General features: G+C 40.2%; 1 protein-coding gene across 4 annotated transcripts in view; it reads left to right on the plus strand.

Moving 5' to 3' along the window:
• APBA1 (amyloid beta precursor protein binding family A member 1) overlaps window positions 1-18,889 on the plus strand; it is an 88,862-nt gene that overhangs the window by 15,011 nt on the left and 54,962 nt on the right. The window contains exon 2 of one of the 4 annotated variants that reach the window (XM_014052250.2): window positions 4,543-4,582. The exons of the other annotated variants lie outside the window; for them this stretch is intronic. The gene's annotated coding sequence lies outside the window, so the exon portion shown is untranslated. The remainder of the gene's footprint in view (window positions 1-4,542; window positions 4,583-18,889) is intronic. 4 annotated transcript variants of the gene reach the window in all.

The raw sequence follows: 18,889 nt of genomic DNA on the forward strand, positions 1-18,889 counted from the left end.
AGGTTTGTAGCAGAGTGGGTTTTTCAAATGTTCGATTTGAACAGTAAACAGATTGAAAGTAAAACTGAGGGTTACTCCATTACTTCATATATTTCTTAAACAAATATATGTAACAGCTGCTTGATATACAAAGTGGTACAATTGATATATAACTAGTTTGTACATTCATTAATATCTTTAAAATAATATAATGAATTACATTAAAATAGAATACTTTAGAAAATAATAGAAAAAATAAAAAAAATTAACCTTTATCTTTTTTATATAGGCTTTATTTGGGTAGCAAATAGACCATTGCATAAAGTACTGTATTGTTCCATTTCAAATCCACATATTTGCTAGCATTTCCACTTTATGCATTTATCCAATTGTTTAGAGCAAAGTGTTTGAAAAAAAATGATTTTCATTTACATAAACAACAAGAATTTTACAGAAGTAGGAGCAAAGATACCTTGGGCATAACATTTGAGGGTTTTTTTCTCCTTTAAAAAGAGAAGTAAATGTTTATACATTTGAGGAGTGGAAAACTAAATATAAATATTTCAAAAACTGAACAATTATGGTGCTTAGGCAAGAAGAGATTATCCTGTTCATATCCCAGATGCAGGATCCTAAAATGCACTATTAATTTGTCAGTCTGTTGTTTCAGCAAACAGCCTGTGCTTGCATTTGGAAATTGTTCACGTACAAGATGTAGGATCTTGGACTCATTTTAATTTTGGATTTTGTAGTGGTCTGACCTGATTTCTATTTTGCTGACATTTGACTATGGGTAGTCCTCAACTTACAAACAGTTGTTTAGTGACTGTTCAAAATTAAAACAGCAGTGAAAAAAGTAATTTATGACTTTAACAACTGTTACAGCATTTACAGCATCCCCATGGTCATATGATCAAAATTTGCATGCTTGGCAACTTATATCTGGCTGGAAAAATCTGGATGTTGAAGTCCAAAAGTCTTAAAATTGCCAAGGTTGAACACTCCGGGTTTAGACTAAGAAACTAGGTAATTCATGACCAAAGAGTGGCCTGAGAGGTACGTTTACAAAGTTTACAAGTTTACATGTTTACAGTCTTCTAGAGTTATCAGTCCCAAGCATGTAATGCACCTCAGTTTAGCACAATTTGGATTTAATTGACAGATTCTGCTAGATGCAGAAGATTCAATAGATGCTGCCCAGCTCCCAGTGCTCTTGAAGTTGCCCTGACTCTTGGACCAGCTCAGTCCCTAAAAGTGGGTGATTATTCTGGGTGGTATCCTCATTTTGTTGAAGCTTGTCTTTAGCATGCCGGTCCACTACACTTGAAGTTGCCAAAAGTGACCAAATGTCTACTGTTTGAAATTGCTCCTTGGCTTCAGCTCAGTTTTTGGGCTTGAAGGGGATGAGCGTTATATGAGAGTTTGTTTGGCTCAACACTTCAAAGACATTCAGCTATACCAGGTGACTGTTTCCTCCTTTAGTCTGTTAAATCAAGAGTTTATTGTCTGCTGAATGTGAGTCATGTACTAATATAAACTAATCAAGATTTGTCTAATCTGGTTAATTAGATACTGATAGCCACTGAATTGAGTAAAACTCCTGATAGCTATATGTACTATTTTTGGCAATTTGTTTTAGCTTTAAAAATCATTATTTGAATCAGACGTAATTTGGTAAATTTAAAAGGGAAAAACATGAATACAATTATAATTTTATCATATATTATAATGTACTACTTAAATTAGGAGAAACTAAAACTTTGGATGTTGTATAAATCGATTTGTTAAGTTATAATAAAAAAACAGTTGTAATTTTGTATCAGATTTGTTTTTTAAATATGAAGTTGATTTTGATATTGATATATGTATACCCATTACTTAATTTGGCATTTTCTATAAAAGCTATTATTCATATTTTCCACTAAGAAGTATTCCAGTAATTTATTTAATCTTGTCATCTGTCTCTTCCTCCTCCTCTTCCCAAAATTCCTGAATATAATAAGTTGTAGTCCTGTATTCACTTGTATCACAAACCCAGATTTTCGACATATTGCCTCAAATGATTGGTCTGTCTTTAGTTTAGGACTGATTAGTTTCTCTTGCATTCTGTGGTACTCTTAGTAATCATTCTATAGAATCTGTCATTTAAAAATGACTTGTTCTTTGTCAGTGTCCACCTTTTACAATCATATGTTACTACTTAAAATCATTGCTTAACTTTTCAGGTAATAATAATTTAATAATAATTTTCATTATTTTTTTAAAAAAATTGTTTCCTTATGCACTTGTTGACTGAATTGTTCTCCATCTCATAGTGTTATCTATTTTATTTTGATGTTGTCCACTGAGCAACGTCCATATGTGGAATTTGTATTGTTGCTGCTTAAAACAGACGTTGGCAATGAATAAAACAATTTATTCACAAAACTTTATTAAATACTCTCCTATATAATTATGTTCATCTAGTTCAAATCCTCTTATGATTCCCATTCTTCCAAGTTTTGCATTAGTGATACTAGTTTTTTGATGTTGCATTTAGCCTTGTAGTTTGCAATAGGATTCTTTAATATTTTCCTCCGCTGTTCCTGTAGGGGATACATATATTTGTGACATGGATCTTTACTAAATATCAACTAATTTTAGCAGATATGGTGTTATCATTTATGGGTTCTAACAGAGCATAACCTTAGTAAACTTCTTTTTGAATGTCATTGCCATGCCATTCATCCAAATTACCCAGAACTGATTTAGAACAGTGTTTTTCAACCACTGTGCCGCGGCACACTAGTGTGCCGTGACATAGTGTAAGGTGTGCCGTGGGAAAATTACTTTATATATAGTCAATATAGGCACAGAGTTAAATTTTTTTAACATTTTCTAATGGTGGTGTGCCTCGTGATTTTTTTTCATGAAAAAAGTGTGCCTTTGCACAAAAAAGGTTGAAAAACACTGATTTAGAAGCATCTAATTTGGTATGCCTCATTTCCACTTTGACAGTTTCAGGTTTCTTTGGTTTATGCTTCTTACATTCTACAGTTATGTTTCTATGTATGTCAAGAAATTTATCTTTCTATATAGGATTATCAATGAAAATACTTTCTTTTGGCTCTGGTCTAGCCAATCATCACTTCCACATCTATCCATAGAAATTTAATATTTAGTATTCTTTAGTGTTCTTCAGTATTTCAAGGAGTGCCTTCCAACACAAAATAGGTGTCAGTTTGCTAGAAATCAGTTTAGCATACAATAATTTCTGCATAAGTTATGCATTTTTGCATCATTGCAATCAACTTTTGGAGATTCTATTTCTAATTTTTATATACAACTACCATATATTTTTATATAGTTCTTTACTTACAAACATTCATTTAGCAACCATTCAAAGTTATAATGGCACAGAAGAAACTGACTTACAAAACTGAGCATTGCATTTATAACCATTGAAGCATTGTCCCAGTTACATGATCAAAATTTGGGCTCTTGACAATCAGTATGTATTTATAATGGTTGCAGTGTCCTGGTGTAATGTGATCACCATTTTGACCTTCCCACCTGGCAAACAAAGTCAAAGGAAAAAGCCATCTGCAATGATTTGCTGAAGAATCATGGCAAAAATAGTTGTAAATTGATTACAATTCACTTTTAACAACTTGCTTAGCAGTGGAAATTCTGGTACTAATTGTGATCATAATTCTAGAACTATATGTAGTCTCAACTTTTTTTGATATGTATATTGGCTATGAAATTTAATTGCGTGTATTTGATTTTTAAAAAAACTTTAGTTCATTTTAATTTATGTTGTTTTTGGCTATTCAACAAATAAGTAACTTGACATGTCTTGTGTATATAGTACACTATTTCATAGTTTCATATTGAGTTAAATATTTAGAAAACTGTTCTAAATTACATTTTAAAAAACATTTGGGCAATGTTAGATTCACCAAATTAGAAGGAAATCATATAAAAAGGCCATATAAATTAGATGTCAACTAAACAAGAAGTCAGAACGATGTTGAAAATTACATTGCCTACTTTGGATGAGAGAGCTTAAGCATTTAGTATTGGAGAGGATAATGTATATATTAACCAGACAAATAGTCTTTACCCATCTTTCCTTTTTAATAGTACTAAGTTTCACATGTCATTATCCAAAAACAGCAGGTTTTAAAATATTGAGGTGAATGAGAATATACTTTAATATGACTTGATATTGCTAGTTTTGAGAAACTGAACCATAGAATGCTGTTTTTTTCTGGAATCGTCTTTCATTTTGCAATGTATAGTTAATCATGTATATTTCAATATCCAGCAAAAAAACATTAAAAAGATTTTAAAATTATTGCTTATATAAACAGTATTCAATCTGCCACTTTAAATGCTAATTGTTAACTTGTCCTTTTCAACAGTTCTCACTTTGAAAAACACTTCTATTTTTATTGTTGAGCTGCTAATGCTTAAAAAGGTGATAAAAAACATTTAAAGACTACAGTTCTTTAAAATGAAATGTATTGGGTACAATCAAGTTCACTGCTCTTTAACTCCCCCATCTCTCCTTTTCCTCAGGGCATCTGAGCATAAGTGGCTGAACACCAGATCATTGCAGGTAGTCCTTGTTAGCAACTGTCTCATTTAGCAACTGTTTGCAGTTACAACAGTGATGAAAAATAACTTTATGACCAATTTTCTCATTTATGACTTCACAAGTCTGTAAAGAAAAGAAAAGCTAAAGTAAGAATGTAAGCACAATTGTGGTTTCATTTATATTTCCACTTAATATCCAAGTTGTCCATTCCAATTGTGGTCTTAAATAAGAAGTGGTTGTACATAGAATAAATGTATATTATCTAAATATATATAGTGTATAGTTAGACAAATCTGTCAAACTTTGTTTTTTCCCTCATTTAAAAAAAATTGCAAGCATACATATTTTTAAAAAGAAAATAATATGTACAATATTTTGGAGATATTAAATTATTGAAAGCATTTTAAACTTTAAAGAGAATATTTATCTGTGTGCACATTTTATAATTTTTCAAGATGCTACACTATAATTACTTAAGCAATTTTTATCATTCATATAAAGTATAGTTAACAATAATGCTAAATTTGTAAAAAGCATTATGTATGAATCAGTTCTTTGTATGCTTGTTCATTCAAATCACACAATTTGCATGTGTTACATTCCATTTTTTTCCTTTCAGTACAATAAAATAAATCTGGAAATAGAATAGAAATTATGGCACATTTTCATCTGTGAAATTCTTGGATCAGCTTTGTTTTCAAGAATGCCTTTGAGATTGAGATGAACATATCACTTGCCAGAAACAAAATGAAAACAATGAATACTACAGTTCAGTATTTAGTTTGGAAATGTTCCCTGACCTTTGAAAGGACAAAATGAACAGAAATATTAGGGAATATATGGAAGAAAAGAGAAAGAATATGCTGCAGATAGTATTCTGATAAATCTGTGAATGATCAAGGTCTCCTTTGCAGCAGTTTTACAAGAACACCCTTAAATGCTTTTAACATTTCCATTGTATCCACCAGATGAAAAGTTGAGGACTTACCTTGAAACCCCAATAAGTGCAGTAATAATATAAAATTTTAGTTTTGTTTCATTTTTGAACCAATCCAAGCCAGTGATGTCCTGAATTATTCTAGGTCACTGTAGATGTAGAATTTTCTTTTTTTAGTTTTAGGGCAATGGCGTTGGCCATTGTTGGAAAAAGTTATTGGGAGAGTGGCAGGCTTGCCGTTCCAAAGTTTCCCAAAGGAAAAAGATATTTGGATCTTTTTCAGTTGGGTTTCAGGCCAGATTATTGCACTGCTAGTGGTTGACCTTGAGAAAGTTTAGGATAGGTATTGCATCCATGCCGATTCTCTTTGATTTCTCAGTGGCTTTCCAATATAGTCAGTCATGGTATCCTTCAGAAGCGGCTCAAAATGTTTTATGGTAGTTTTCATTTCTTCTTGTACCAGTTCGTTTCAGTATTGGTAGATACTGTCTGAGATTCACTCCTAGATTCTCGGGTGTTTTGTGGTTTTTCTCTCCATCCTATTTAGCATCTACTGGAAATTTCTGGGTGAAGTCATTCATGAGCATAGGTCTAAATACAATCAGTACACTGGTGGTATTTATACAGTTCTGCCCCAGGTTGCACAAATGTTTCATTTCAATGTTCTCTCTCAGTGTCTGAAGGCTCTGGGACTCTGTCTGAGTAGAAGTAAAGTCTAATTTAATCCTAGCAAGACCAAGAGGTTGTAGGTTTTAGGGGCCTCCCAGTTCTGCAGATTTTCTAACGTTGGCTCTGGATGGGATAGCACTACTTACGGTTTACGGTTTATTAGGATTTGTATGCCGCCCACTCTCGAGAGATTCAGGGCAGCTTACAGATAAAACAGGGAGGGGGGGACATATAAAAATTAAAAGAACAGTCATTAAAATTGCACAACATTCATATAGCTTAGAGTGGGGCTGGATAAATCAGCAGGCCCAGGCCTGCTGGAACAGCCAGGTCTTAATCGCTTTGCGGAAGGCCGGAAGAGTAGTAAGGGTCCGGATCTCCACGGGGAGATCGTTCCATAGGGCTGGAGCAGCTACAGAGAAGGCCCTCCCCCGGGGAGTCACCAGCCGACATTGACCGGCAGATGGAATCCGGAAGAGGCCTAATCTGTGATTTTATAGGTCTCTGGGAAGTAAATGGCAGGAGGCGGTCTCTCAGGTAGCCAGGTCCTAAACCATGTAGGCTTTAAAAGTTAAAACGATTAGCACCTTGAAACGTATCCGGAGACCAATGGGAAGCCAGTGCAGCTTGTGGATGATAGGTGTAACGTGGGTGTACCTAGGTACCCCCACTATCGCTCTCGCGGCTGCATTCTGGACCAACTGAAGTCTTCGAACACTCTTCAAGGGCAGCCCATGTAGAGCACGTTACAGTAATCCAGTCTTGAGGTGACGAGGGCATGAGTGACCATCTGAAGGGCCTCCTGGTCCAGATAGGGTCGCAACTGGTGCACCAGGCGAACCTGGGCAAAGGCCCCCCTGGTCACAGCCAACAAGTGATGTTCTAACGTCAGCTGCGGATCCAGGAGGACTCCCAAATTGCAAACCCTCTCTGAGGGGCGTATAATTTCATTCCCCAGGCTAAGAGATAGGATAGCTGGACCATCCTTGGGAGGGAGCATCAATAGCCACTCGGTCTTGTCGGTCTACTTGAGACAGTTGGTGTGTAATTTTGAGATTCTTCTGAGGAGCGAGTCACAGCCATGGCCAGCAGGACCTTTGCACAAATCCATCCATCAGTTGCATAAGTTTTTTTAATTGGAGCTCTGCTCAACAGTCACTCATGCTTTACTTATCTATCTTATACACATTTACTTATCTTTGGACTACTGCAATGGACTCTACATAGGATTGCATTTGAAAGCTGCAGGGACATCAAATTGGGTTGAACTCTTAGGAACCAGAAAAATTGATTTTCTCCATGATGATCAGTCCCTAACTTGCAAGCTACAGATCTATTATGAAGTCCCTTTTCAGAGAAAACAATCCCATTTTCTGCATAAATAAAGTTTCTATATGTATATGCTTTAAGAGGAAGAAAAGAAGTGCATTCTTTAATACATATAAGGATCCCCAATCCTTGTATGAGTCATTTCGAATCAGGCCATAGAAGGGGTGGATGAGCACACACACAGGCATCCTCACTTGCACAAGCAGCGGGCGAGTGTGTGTATACGCATTCCATTTGCACAGGTGGCAAGCATGCATGCCTGATGTTTGCACAAATGGAGTTGCATGCACACCCATTTGCTAGCCATTTGTGAAGAACCTTTCCCCCTCCCCACTGGTCTGGAAAGCCAGAAACTCTGCTTTAATACATTGCATCTTATATTGGGATAGTTATAAATAAGCAATTAGCGTTGGACTATATATAAATTTAAGTCTTTATCGTTTGATTTTGCTTGAGTTTAATTTGCATAGGCTGTCTAAATTAAGAATGTTTGCTCATTACTAAGGTGTCTGCTTATCCAATTGTAATAGATGGGACTCATCTTCTTTGGCAAGAAGATGTAGACTAATTACTTGGAAAGATCAAAGCTATCATTCATTTATTGGATGCTTGACCATCAGTAGTGCCTTGCCAATTTTTTTACTACCAGTTTGGGCACGGAAGCGTCTGGGTGGGTGGGTGGAGCCTCCCACCACCGCTATTACCGGTTCGCCCAATCCAGGCCATACCGGAAGCAACCTACCTCTGTTTTTTATTATTAAATTTTTTTATTTTGTTACATAAACAACACATGCCCACACCAGTGGGAAAAGAAAAAATCAAAACACAAAAAACAAAAAACAAGGCAGGGAAAAAAAGGAAAAAACAAAGGAAAAAAACAAACACAAGTATATATTATAAAAAAGTATATCAGCTGGTTACAACATGTTTTGGTGCATCTCTTCCATTGATTCATATTAATTCAAATATCTTAACTCAAATGTTTACCATATTGACATCATCATACCTCCACTTTTAGTTGACTACAGTTATTTAAACATATTTCATCCTTAACTATGCTAAAGATTTAATCCATAACCACATGCTAGCATTTCATTTACTTGTTTGTACCGAGGTGCACCCACAATCGCTCGGGCGGCTGCATTCTGGACAAGCTGAAGTCTCTGAATGCTCTTCAAGGACTGCCCCATGTAGAGCGCATTGCAGTAATCCAGTCTTGAGGTCACAAGGGCATGAGTGACTGTTGCAAGTGCCTCCTGGTTCAGGTAGGGACGCAATTGGTGCACCAGGCGAACCTGGGCAAATGCCCCCCTGGTCACAGCCGACAAGTAATGTTCTAAGGTCAGCTGTGGATCCAGGAGGACTCCCAAATTGCGAACCCTGTCTGAGGGGCGTAGAATTTCACCCCCCAGCCTGAGCAATGGAATACTTAGCCAATTTTTGGGAGGGAAACACACCAGCCACTCGGTCTTGTCTGGATTGAGTGCAAGCTTGTTTACCACATTCAGACCCTAACAGCCTCCAGGCACTGACACATCACGTCAACCGCTTCACTGAGTTGGCACAGGGCGGACAGATACAACTGGGTATCGTCTGCATACTGGTGGTATTTTATCCCGTGCGGCTGAATGATCTCGCCCAACGGCTTCATGTAGATGTTAAACAAGAGGGGGGACAGGACCGAACCCTGCGGCACCCCGTATTTCAGGGGCCTAGGGGTCGACCTCTGCCCCCCGACCAATACCAACTGCGACCTGTCCGAGAGGTAGGAGGAGAACCACCGAAAATGGTGCCTCCCACCCACACCTCCCGTAACCGCCGCAGAAGGATACCATGGTCGATGGTATCGAAGGCCACTGAGAGATCAAGAAGCACTAGGACAGAGGCATGGCCTCCATCCCTGGCTCTCCAGAGATCATCGGTCCGTGCGACCAAAGCAGTTTCCGTGCTGTAGCCAGGCCTGAATCCGAACTGAAAGGGATCCAGATAATCGGTTTCATCCAAGGACCGTTGGAGCTGAAAGGCCACCACTTTCTCAACAACCTTCCCAACGAAGGGAAGGTTGAAGACTGGATGGTAGTGATTTAAAATGGCTGAATCTAGAGATGGCTTCTTCAGGAGGGGTCTCACCACCGCTGTCTTTAATAGAGGCGGAAAGAAGCCCTCTTGAAGGGAGGCGTTCACTATCGCCTGGATCCAGCCCCGTGTCACCTCCTTGCTGTTCGCGACCAGCCAGGAGGGGCACGGGTCCAATGCACATGTGGAGTGACTCAACGCTCCCATGGCCTTGTCCACTTCCTCAGGAGTAACAAGTTGAAAATCATCCAAAGATGTCGCTCAAGACCCTCCCCCGGTACCTCGGCTGGCTCTGCGCAATTGGAGTCCAGGTCTGTCCGAAGCCGAGCAACTTTGTCCGTGAGGAATTGGACAAACTCCTCAGCTCTACCTCGTAAGGGATTGCCCGCAACCCTCCCATTCAGGAGGGAGTGGGTTACCCTAAACAAGGTGGCTGTGAGCGACTCAGAGGATGCAGTCAGAGCGGCAATATAGGTGTTCTTAGCTGTCCGGATTGCCAGAAGGTAAGCTCCAATGCAGGCTTTTAATAGTGCTCGGTCTGACTCGGATTTACTGGACCTCCAGCGGCGCTCTAGGCATCTCTTTTGGTGCTTCATCTCCCAGAGGTCCTCGGTAAACCAAGGAGCCCTCCTGGATCCACTGCCTCGGATCGGCCGTAAAGACGCAATCCGGTGGTGAGCCTCAGACGCTGCTGAGTTCCAAGCAGCAACTAAGGTCTCCGCCGGACTGTGGCGGAGAGTATCAGGCACAACACCAAGCGCCGTCTGGAAACCCTGAGGATCCATAAGGCGCCTGGGGTGGAACCATCTAATCAGTTCCTCCTCCCTACAGTGGGGGATTGGTCTCTGAAAGTCGAGCCTCAGTAGGAAGTGGTCCGACCATGACAGGGGCAAGATCTCACTACCCCTCAAACCAAGATCACAACTCCACTGCTCCGAGAGAAATACGAGGTCAAGCGTGTGACCCGCTGAGTGAATCGGGCACCCGAATTCCTTAAGCCAAGCCCATGGCTGTCATGGAAGCCATGAACTCCTGTGCTCCATCAGAGTGCTCGCCGAGCGAAGGCAGATTGAAGTCCCCCAGGACCATAAGCCTGGGGAACTCAACTGCCAGCTCAGCTACTGAGTCGAGAAGCGAGGGGAGGGCTGTTGTCACATTGTTGGGAGGGAGGTATGTTAACAACAAGCCCACTTGACCCACTAGGGCCAACTTCACCAGGAAGGACTCACACCCGACAAGCTCTGGAGCAGGGATCCTACGAGGAACTAAAGACTTCCAGATAACAATGGCCACTCCCCCACCCCTTCTCTGGGGTCGCGGTTGATGAAGCACCTGAAAACCCTTTGAGCACATTTCAGTGAGGGGGACTCCTCCCTCCGGGCCCAGCCAGGTTTCAGTAATACATGCCAGGTCTGCCCCCTTGTCTAAAATTAGGTCCTGGATTAGGGGAGCATTGTGAACCACAGACTTGGCATTTAGCAACAACAACCTGAGTCCAGGGTCCTGACTACTCCCACCATCTGGCCTTGGAGTGGAACTAACAGGGCTGGAAGGAGGGATCCCTATGACGTAGGGAACCCTCCTTCCCCGGTAATGGCTCACCCTAAAGTTCCCGCCATATCTGCCCCTCCCCATTATGACCCTAATGTTCCGGCCCACTCCTGCGTCTATGGTCCCTCCACCCTCTCCCCTGGCCACCGGATTCACCGGCAGGCCCTTCGACACACACACCTGAGGACGGGATTGAGCCTGGGACCCCCTGGCACTTCTGCAAAGCACTCAGTGCAGGAGGTACCCAGCTATACTCCCGGCCCACACACACACAAACGATCAGTCAATCCCCACGAACAAGTTAAAAACAAGGGAACAGCAATATCATAATAAAAAGTGGGTACATTCAGTCAGCCACAATCATACCAAGCACTCTCCATACAATTTAAAATTATAAAAAACTGCGCAAAGGAGTAAGTTTGCTAAAAATTAGTCCGAGATAGCCGAGGAAGGATTAATGTCCAGGTCCTCCCTCGCGAGGGCTCGAGGTCCAGAAAACGTTGGGAGAGAAATATGGTGGTAACCATTGAAGAGAGAGCCACACTTCCCAAACACGACCTTCTCGACCAGCGTCCTCTATCTCTCTACTGGAATAAGCTTGCAAAAAGTCAGTGGGGGTATAAACAGGAGGCCCAGAATGGCAATAAAGTCATAGGCCTTAATTCGCTCCCAACGATGGTCAGGAGGGCAAGGCAAGGAAATGTCTGGGGGGCAAGTAGGCCGTAGGCGGCGATATAACAGCGAAAGTCACGGGGCCAGCCATAGGCGATGACAGGACAAGCAAACGCCCCTTCCCTCGGAAACACAAAAGACAAACGGAAGCCAGGGAAACCCCACGGTAAAAAAAGGGGGGGAACCCACTCCCAGCTGTGCCGTAACGCTCCCAGTGGTGGCAGCCAACCGGTAGGCCATCAGGCTAGCAACCCCACCCCGCCCTCACCCTAGCACTAACCTTAATCCTAACCTTAATCTAAACTAACCCACCCTAATAATTCTAATCTAACCCTACCCGTTCCCTAGCCTGACCCTGCAGCAGCACAGACAGCGGTTGGAGACGTCAGACAATCAAGGGGGTCGTGTCCCCCCAAAACAGTCTCCGATAGCTGTCTCCACAGTAGCCAAAGACAGTCTCAGCCAGTTCTTCCAGGCTTCAATAAGCCCCTTTAGGCTCCGGTGGTCAGGTAGTCTCAAGCCCGCCTCTCGCCACAGATGGCCACAGCAAAATTCGCAAAAAGATGGTTCAGCGCCGCCCGACTACTTGAGTGGTGTTCCAACAGCACATACAGTACTCAATAAAATACTTCAGTGTTCTCTCAGTGTTCTCTCAGTGTACTCAGCGTTCTCTCAGTGTTCTCATTAATCTCTCCTCAATCAGCTCCCAGGAGCTCCTGGCGTCCCCCGCGTCCTCAGAACCTTGTTACTCTCTCAGTGGCCCCACAGCTGATCGGTGGCTCAGCGGCACTGATGTCAGCCCCGGCGTTTCCTGGCGTCTCCCGGCGAGTAAGCAAACCACCCAGCTCCTGACAACCACCCCACTCCAGGCAGCCGCGGCGCCCTCAGCCCCCGGGTCACGATGGTCTCCAGCAGCCAGCGAAAAAGCAGCTGGTCTCCAGCTCCCAGATGCCTGGCAGCAGCGTCCCCAAGCCACGTTAGCGTTGGCAGCTTCCCCCCAGCAGCGTCGGAAGCGCCGGCAGCCTCCACCTCAGTCACAGCGTCTTCCGCGTCTTCCGTGCCTAGCAGCTCTGGGGAGGCAAGTCTCCCCAATATGCTGTTGGCACGGGTATTCTGGGGGGTTCTTACTTCTTCTGCCAGCAAAACCAGGCTCCTGGACCAGAGTTCTACCTTCTTCCAGGCTATTTTTCAAACGGATCGAGCCGGAGCAAAAAGCCCGGCAGCCATCTTCCAAGCACATGCCACACAATCACGTGTGACGAAAAGGTTTGACAATTATATTTTTAGTGTGCAAATCATATCCTCTAGGACCTCTAGAGATTTCACAAGTCAAAAATCTTGTGCAAGCCACCAATTGTATACATATTTTCAAAGAACATTTGCTTAAAGCAGTCTTCTGTACATAGTATTGATCAATTAGGCTCTAGGTCCTTTTAATCCCCCCCCCTTACATTTAAAAATGTAACCACTTGACTTGTATTTCACATGTGTGTTTTGTCATTAAATTTTGATATTTTCATCAGATTTATAAAGTCCTGAGTTTATTTTGTACAATTCATGGTAATGCACATAATACTCCCACCTTGTTTTCTTCACAATAACAACTCTATATGACAAGCAAATTTTCATGTGCCTTTATTCAAGATTGGTTTCAGTCAGAGTTGATGGATGGAAAAGGTCAAGCCCATATCACATCTTTGTGGGGTGTGATGGGGTTTGGGGCTTTCTCCACTTCAGTTTAATATCTATATGAAGGCACTGGGTAAGATCATTTGATGATATACAGCAAGATATCATCAGTATGCTGATGACATTCAGCTGTAATTAATCTGAGTCATTTCAGCCAAGTGATGCTTGTCGGTGTCTGAGGTCTGTGGGGAGTGGATAGGGAAGAACAGGCTTCAGCTGAATCATAACAAGTGAGTTTAGTGCCACCATATGGCTGAAAAATGATATTGTGGTACCCCAGTTACAGCCAGTGTACAATACAGGGGGACCTTCTGGACTTGTGGCTCTTGCCTAAAGCAACAGGAGGCTTTTGCACAACTTCAGATTGCATCTCTCATTGGATTGAGCAGCACTGTGCACAGTCATGCTTTATTTACTGTGTGTTTGGTTTACTGTGGTGCCCTTTATTTGGGACTGCTCTTGAGCATCTGAAGCTGCAATTGATCTAGAATGCAGCAACCCAAGCAATTATGGACTTGCCTCGATATGCCCATGTTACATTATTGATCCCTGACCAAACTGGCTCCCAATAGGCTTCTGGATGCAACTCAAGTTGCTAATTATTACCTACTTGATACAGGGTCAAGATATTTAAGAGAATACCTATCCCAGTTGTCTCTACTTACCCCATCAGATCTGACAGGAGGGTCGTGCTCTTGGTCCCATCTGTGGGACCCAGAAAGTGTGTCTTTTCTGTCATTGTGTTTGCCCACTGGAACATCATTTCCTCCCCCACCACCCCCATTGTTTCAGGCATGAGATTCAGGAAGTTTTATGAAGCTGTGAGTTACACTGACAAATATCTTCGATTGTCTTTTTTTTTTGTCTCTTCTTGACTGTGTTTTTATTTTTATCTTATACTGTTATATTGATGATTTTAATTGTGTTCTGACCCAGAATTGCTTATGTGGGATGGGTAGCCTAATAAATGGAATTAAATAAATAATAAATAAAATCAATTTGGATGTATCTGACATTCTACTGTAATGACCATCTTGTTAGTTAAATCAAGGATTTGCTTTAATTACTTGCTTACTGGCATCAACTCATAATTCTGGAACAAAGGAACTCAAAAATAGAATCAAATGTGAAAACTTACAAAGGTTTTAATTCTGTGTCTGAAAAGAAGCAACTGATTTAGTTCATACATTAATCAGTTCAACAGTGCTTGAGTATTCTAAGCCTGCAACTGTTTCATGAGCAATTAAGATAATTGTTACTGCTTGTACTTTATGCATTTCCACTCCTTATCCTTCCTTCAAAACTGTGAATGTTTTAATGCTTATAATTACGATGACAATTCATTCAGCTGATAAAATGGAATATATTCCACAAAAACTTATGTCTTCTGTCACTTGCGAAGGTTTAAAATGTCACCACACTCTTGGTTCTTGTGTCACTAATAATGCTATTAAAGTTTCAGTTGGAGTTGAAAGTTGCTGCTACTGCTGTATTGTTGCGTAGTAAAACCCAAGATAAAAGCGAGAATCAAGTCTTATTTATTTATTTACTTACTCACTCACTTACTTACTTACTTAATATTCTGCCCATCTTACTGATCCAGTGATTCTGGCCAGCTTGCAATATAATAAAAAGTTAAAAGTACAAGAAAACAATTAATTTTGGAAAAATCTAATAAAAAAGCTAAAAACCAAGATGATGGATGGCCTGTGGGTGGGGATTTTCCCTGCCTAATTAGCCACTCCCAATGTAGCAGTCACCCATTAGGACTCCAGGCCAAGAGGCAGAACCAAGTCTTTAAGGTCTTCCAGAAGGCCAGGAGTGGGGGTAGATTTCACTCCAGTAGGAGAATATTCCAGAAGGTGGTGGCCACAGGAGAAAAGAGTCTTCTTGGAACCTGCCAACCAAAATTATTTGCCCAATGAAATAGGCCCATTCTGCTGGAACAAGTGGGGTAGGCCCATTCTGCTGGAACAAGTGGGGTGGGCTATTTCTATCCTATTGCGAGTTCCTCAGATGTCCTGGACCCAAGCCATAAAGGGTCTTAAAGGCAATCACCAATACCTTCAATACCTTATCATTTTCCAGTAATAGTGACTAGAGGTTTACCGTCATAAAATAAAAAATGTAATATAGAAAACAATCTTTATTTATTTGTTCCATAGAGTTATATATGTATGGCTATTTTGCTATAGAACAGAAGTTTTAACTGAACCATGGTTTTCTCAATTTCAATTTTCTGGGTTCAAATTAAGTATAAATTAACCTCAAAACATGGGTTTGCATTTATCCTAGCATATTGTGTGGATCCAACAATTTAGGGTAAGGACAGCAGATATCTACAGTAGATTGTTAAGATTTATATTGAGCTGCCTCTCAAAATGAAATTTTAAACTAAATTAATTTTATTTTTAATGAATTTAAAATGAAACCCTCCATGGTGCCCTTTTCTGAACTCTGAGAAATATTGAAAAAGGATCTGTGTTGGGAACAATCTGTTCTACATTTCATACTCAATCTGGTGCCATCCCAATGGATTGGCCGTGCTGACTGGGAGTTCTGAAAATAACAATTTGAACACATCTAGATGGCACCAGACTGGGGATGCTGGTATATATCCTCTTTCATGGTCTTTCCCCTTCAAGCTTTACTGCAGATTCTTACAAAATATCGTCTGCAAGAATAAAGTTTCTTAACTAATCATATGGCAATGCAGTGCTTCAACTCTCCAAAAAGGGCATCAAAGTGTAATTGTAGAATAAAAAAGCTGCCCATATGTAATATATTACATATTAAACTTGATATTTTCTATTTATAATTCCTTTCCCTTTTAATTACGAGCTTATATGATTTCTTTAAAATCTTCCCTTTTGGTCACTGTTTTATTCTTCAGAGGCAGTGTCTTCAGTTAAAGTGTTGTGTTTTATACTTCTATTTTTCCTCTTATGTATCTTTTTTGGCCAAACTACAGATAGCATCATTCACATACAGTTGAAATTGGAACCAATTTGCATGGAGATTTTAACTTTTGATATCCCATCTACTCCAGATCAGACTTTTTTGAATACTAGTATAGTAAACCAGAGGTGGATTTCTGCCGGCATTATGGCCGGTTCGGTCTGCGCACTCTGCACCGTGTGCAGTTGCCTATAAATAGGTCTGAGCATGCGCAGAACATTTAAAAAAAAGATGTTCCAGGGAACCGGTTCGAGGGCATGGTGAGCTTGCCGTCCCTACTGGTTCGGAGACCCAGTTGCCATATCCACTACCGGTTCCACCGAACGGTGCAAACCAGTAGGAACCCACCTCTGCAGTAAACTCTTTGTTTTCTTATGCTTTTCTTTTAGCAGACTTCAGTTTTCATGGACAAAATCTGCTAGATCCAGTGGGACACTGGTTTTTTTTTTTTTTTTTTCATTTCTTCTGCTTCCTGGATGTGTCCAGTCCAAACATTTGGGTAATCATTCTTTTTCGGATTACACCATTGCTTCTTGGTTTTAGCTCATTTTGAGTTTGCTGATCCAGTATGCCCTTTGTCCATTCATGCAAATTAAATATGATGACTAATTAAAAAGTACCAACAGTGGAGTGAGAACAATTTCACCATTTTTTTTTTTGCAAGAAATGTCTATTACTGAGTTCAAGAAACAAATAACTCTAGAACTCAAGCTGTTCTGATAGATGCCTTAGTACCTGCTGGACATTCCACCCACTGATAAAGCATATATAGCAACTAAGATTGTATTAATATTCCACATCCATAAGTTTCTAAAGGTACCTTCTGATCATTGTACAAAAACTTTGAATCTAACAGTTCTTAAATAAAAATGTTTTACAAATTGCAGCCATTAATTCCACAACAATGAAACCTTGTTCAATTCCAATAGGATAATATTTGTAATTCAGAGTTGAAATGGGTCCTTTGTGCTCCCTGAGTGTGGTTGTTTTCTTGCAGATGTTTCATTGACCAAACCAAGTAATAACATCAACAATTTTGATGAAGTTTGGGTAATGAAACTTCTGCAAGAAAACAAGCTTGGAGGATACTAAGAACCCCACATTGTTTAATTCTTTTTATTTTTCATTTTTTAAATGAATTTTGTTTAGTGTTTTGTTAGTGCCGAAATATAATACAGTATAACTTACTTGAATGATACCCAACTTTAGAAATAACCAGCAAAGAAAATATATCCCTTGTCCTTGCTTTATGTATGGATGGCAGAAGAAACATCTTCTGAAGAAGCTAATACTATTAGAACTTATATGTTGCTACTTTTTTTCCAAATAAAAATGTCTTTTTTAGCCTGCAGCATGTTTTGTTTATAAATGCCCTTTGTGAAGAATATGGAGAATGGTGGCCAGCCTTTTATTTATTGTTCAGATTCATATATCTAAAGGAAACTGGTGGTTTTTCTTTTATATGGAATGTTTTTTCCCCAGAAACATAAGATTGTCTATTCATGATTATTTAAAGATTTACTATATATTTACCAAAGCACGGAAATTTGGAGAATTATGTTAATCATTTTTATAAACTATGCACTGTGTGTGTGAGAGAGAAAGGAGGAATGGAGGGAAAGAGAGAGGGAGGGAGGGAGAGAGAGAGAGAGAGAGAGAACTTGGTTTCCCTGCTGATGCTACTAATAACCAAAGATAAATCTTTTCTGGTTTTGAGTGTTATATGAATGGTCCAAGCACCATGTTTAATTTAATTTCTTAGGTGTACCTAGATGTGTTTTATGGATCTGCCATTCATCTTGCTATCCATAAGCTCTGTCTTGCCAGCTGTTGTGATAGTGTAATATCTTAGTAACAGAGAAATATTGTGGCATCCCATATCCTTTCTCCAAAGGAATATAACAAGGCAGTAACCTAAACTGTTACAGCAGAGATAATTTGTACCTGCAAGAATGGGTTATATGTGTATTGATAATCTTTGTACTGTGTGCATTGGGCTAATGTTGAAATTTGGCAACTATTTATTCCTAAAATCAGACTTTCACCTAACCCAATGCCTAAACAGCAAATAAAATTTTGCATTGGACTAGGAATAATTCACTCTTGAGGTCTGTTTCAGATTGAAATGATACCGATTGAAAATCCAGGCACAAATCTTGGTTTAGTTCCTCTAAAATCTGTGGCTAGTCCGATTTCTCTGAAAGAGAAACGTATAGGTGAATAGGCTTACAGGATTCCTGAGCAGCTTTGGATTATAAATTGATTAGATTTATTGTGTTCAATTTCAATCCTAAATCCTTAGTATGATGACTACAAAAATCTATTTTTTCCTTCTGCATTTAAGAGGATATTAGTTGTAAAACTTGAGGGGCATTTGTAGCTCAGTGTAGCTACAATGCTTGAACATAGCCAGCCAGGGATAGATACACATAACGCAGTGTGCAGCC

Source organism: Thamnophis sirtalis, unplaced genomic scaffold (assembly GCF_051295495.1).
Source record: "Thamnophis sirtalis isolate CommonGarterSnake01/CBP01778 unplaced genomic scaffold, rThaSir2_p1.2 scaffold_5, whole genome shotgun sequence".
In the NCBI taxonomy this organism is placed as follows: Eukaryota; Metazoa; Chordata; class Lepidosauria; order Squamata; family Natricidae; genus Thamnophis; species Thamnophis sirtalis.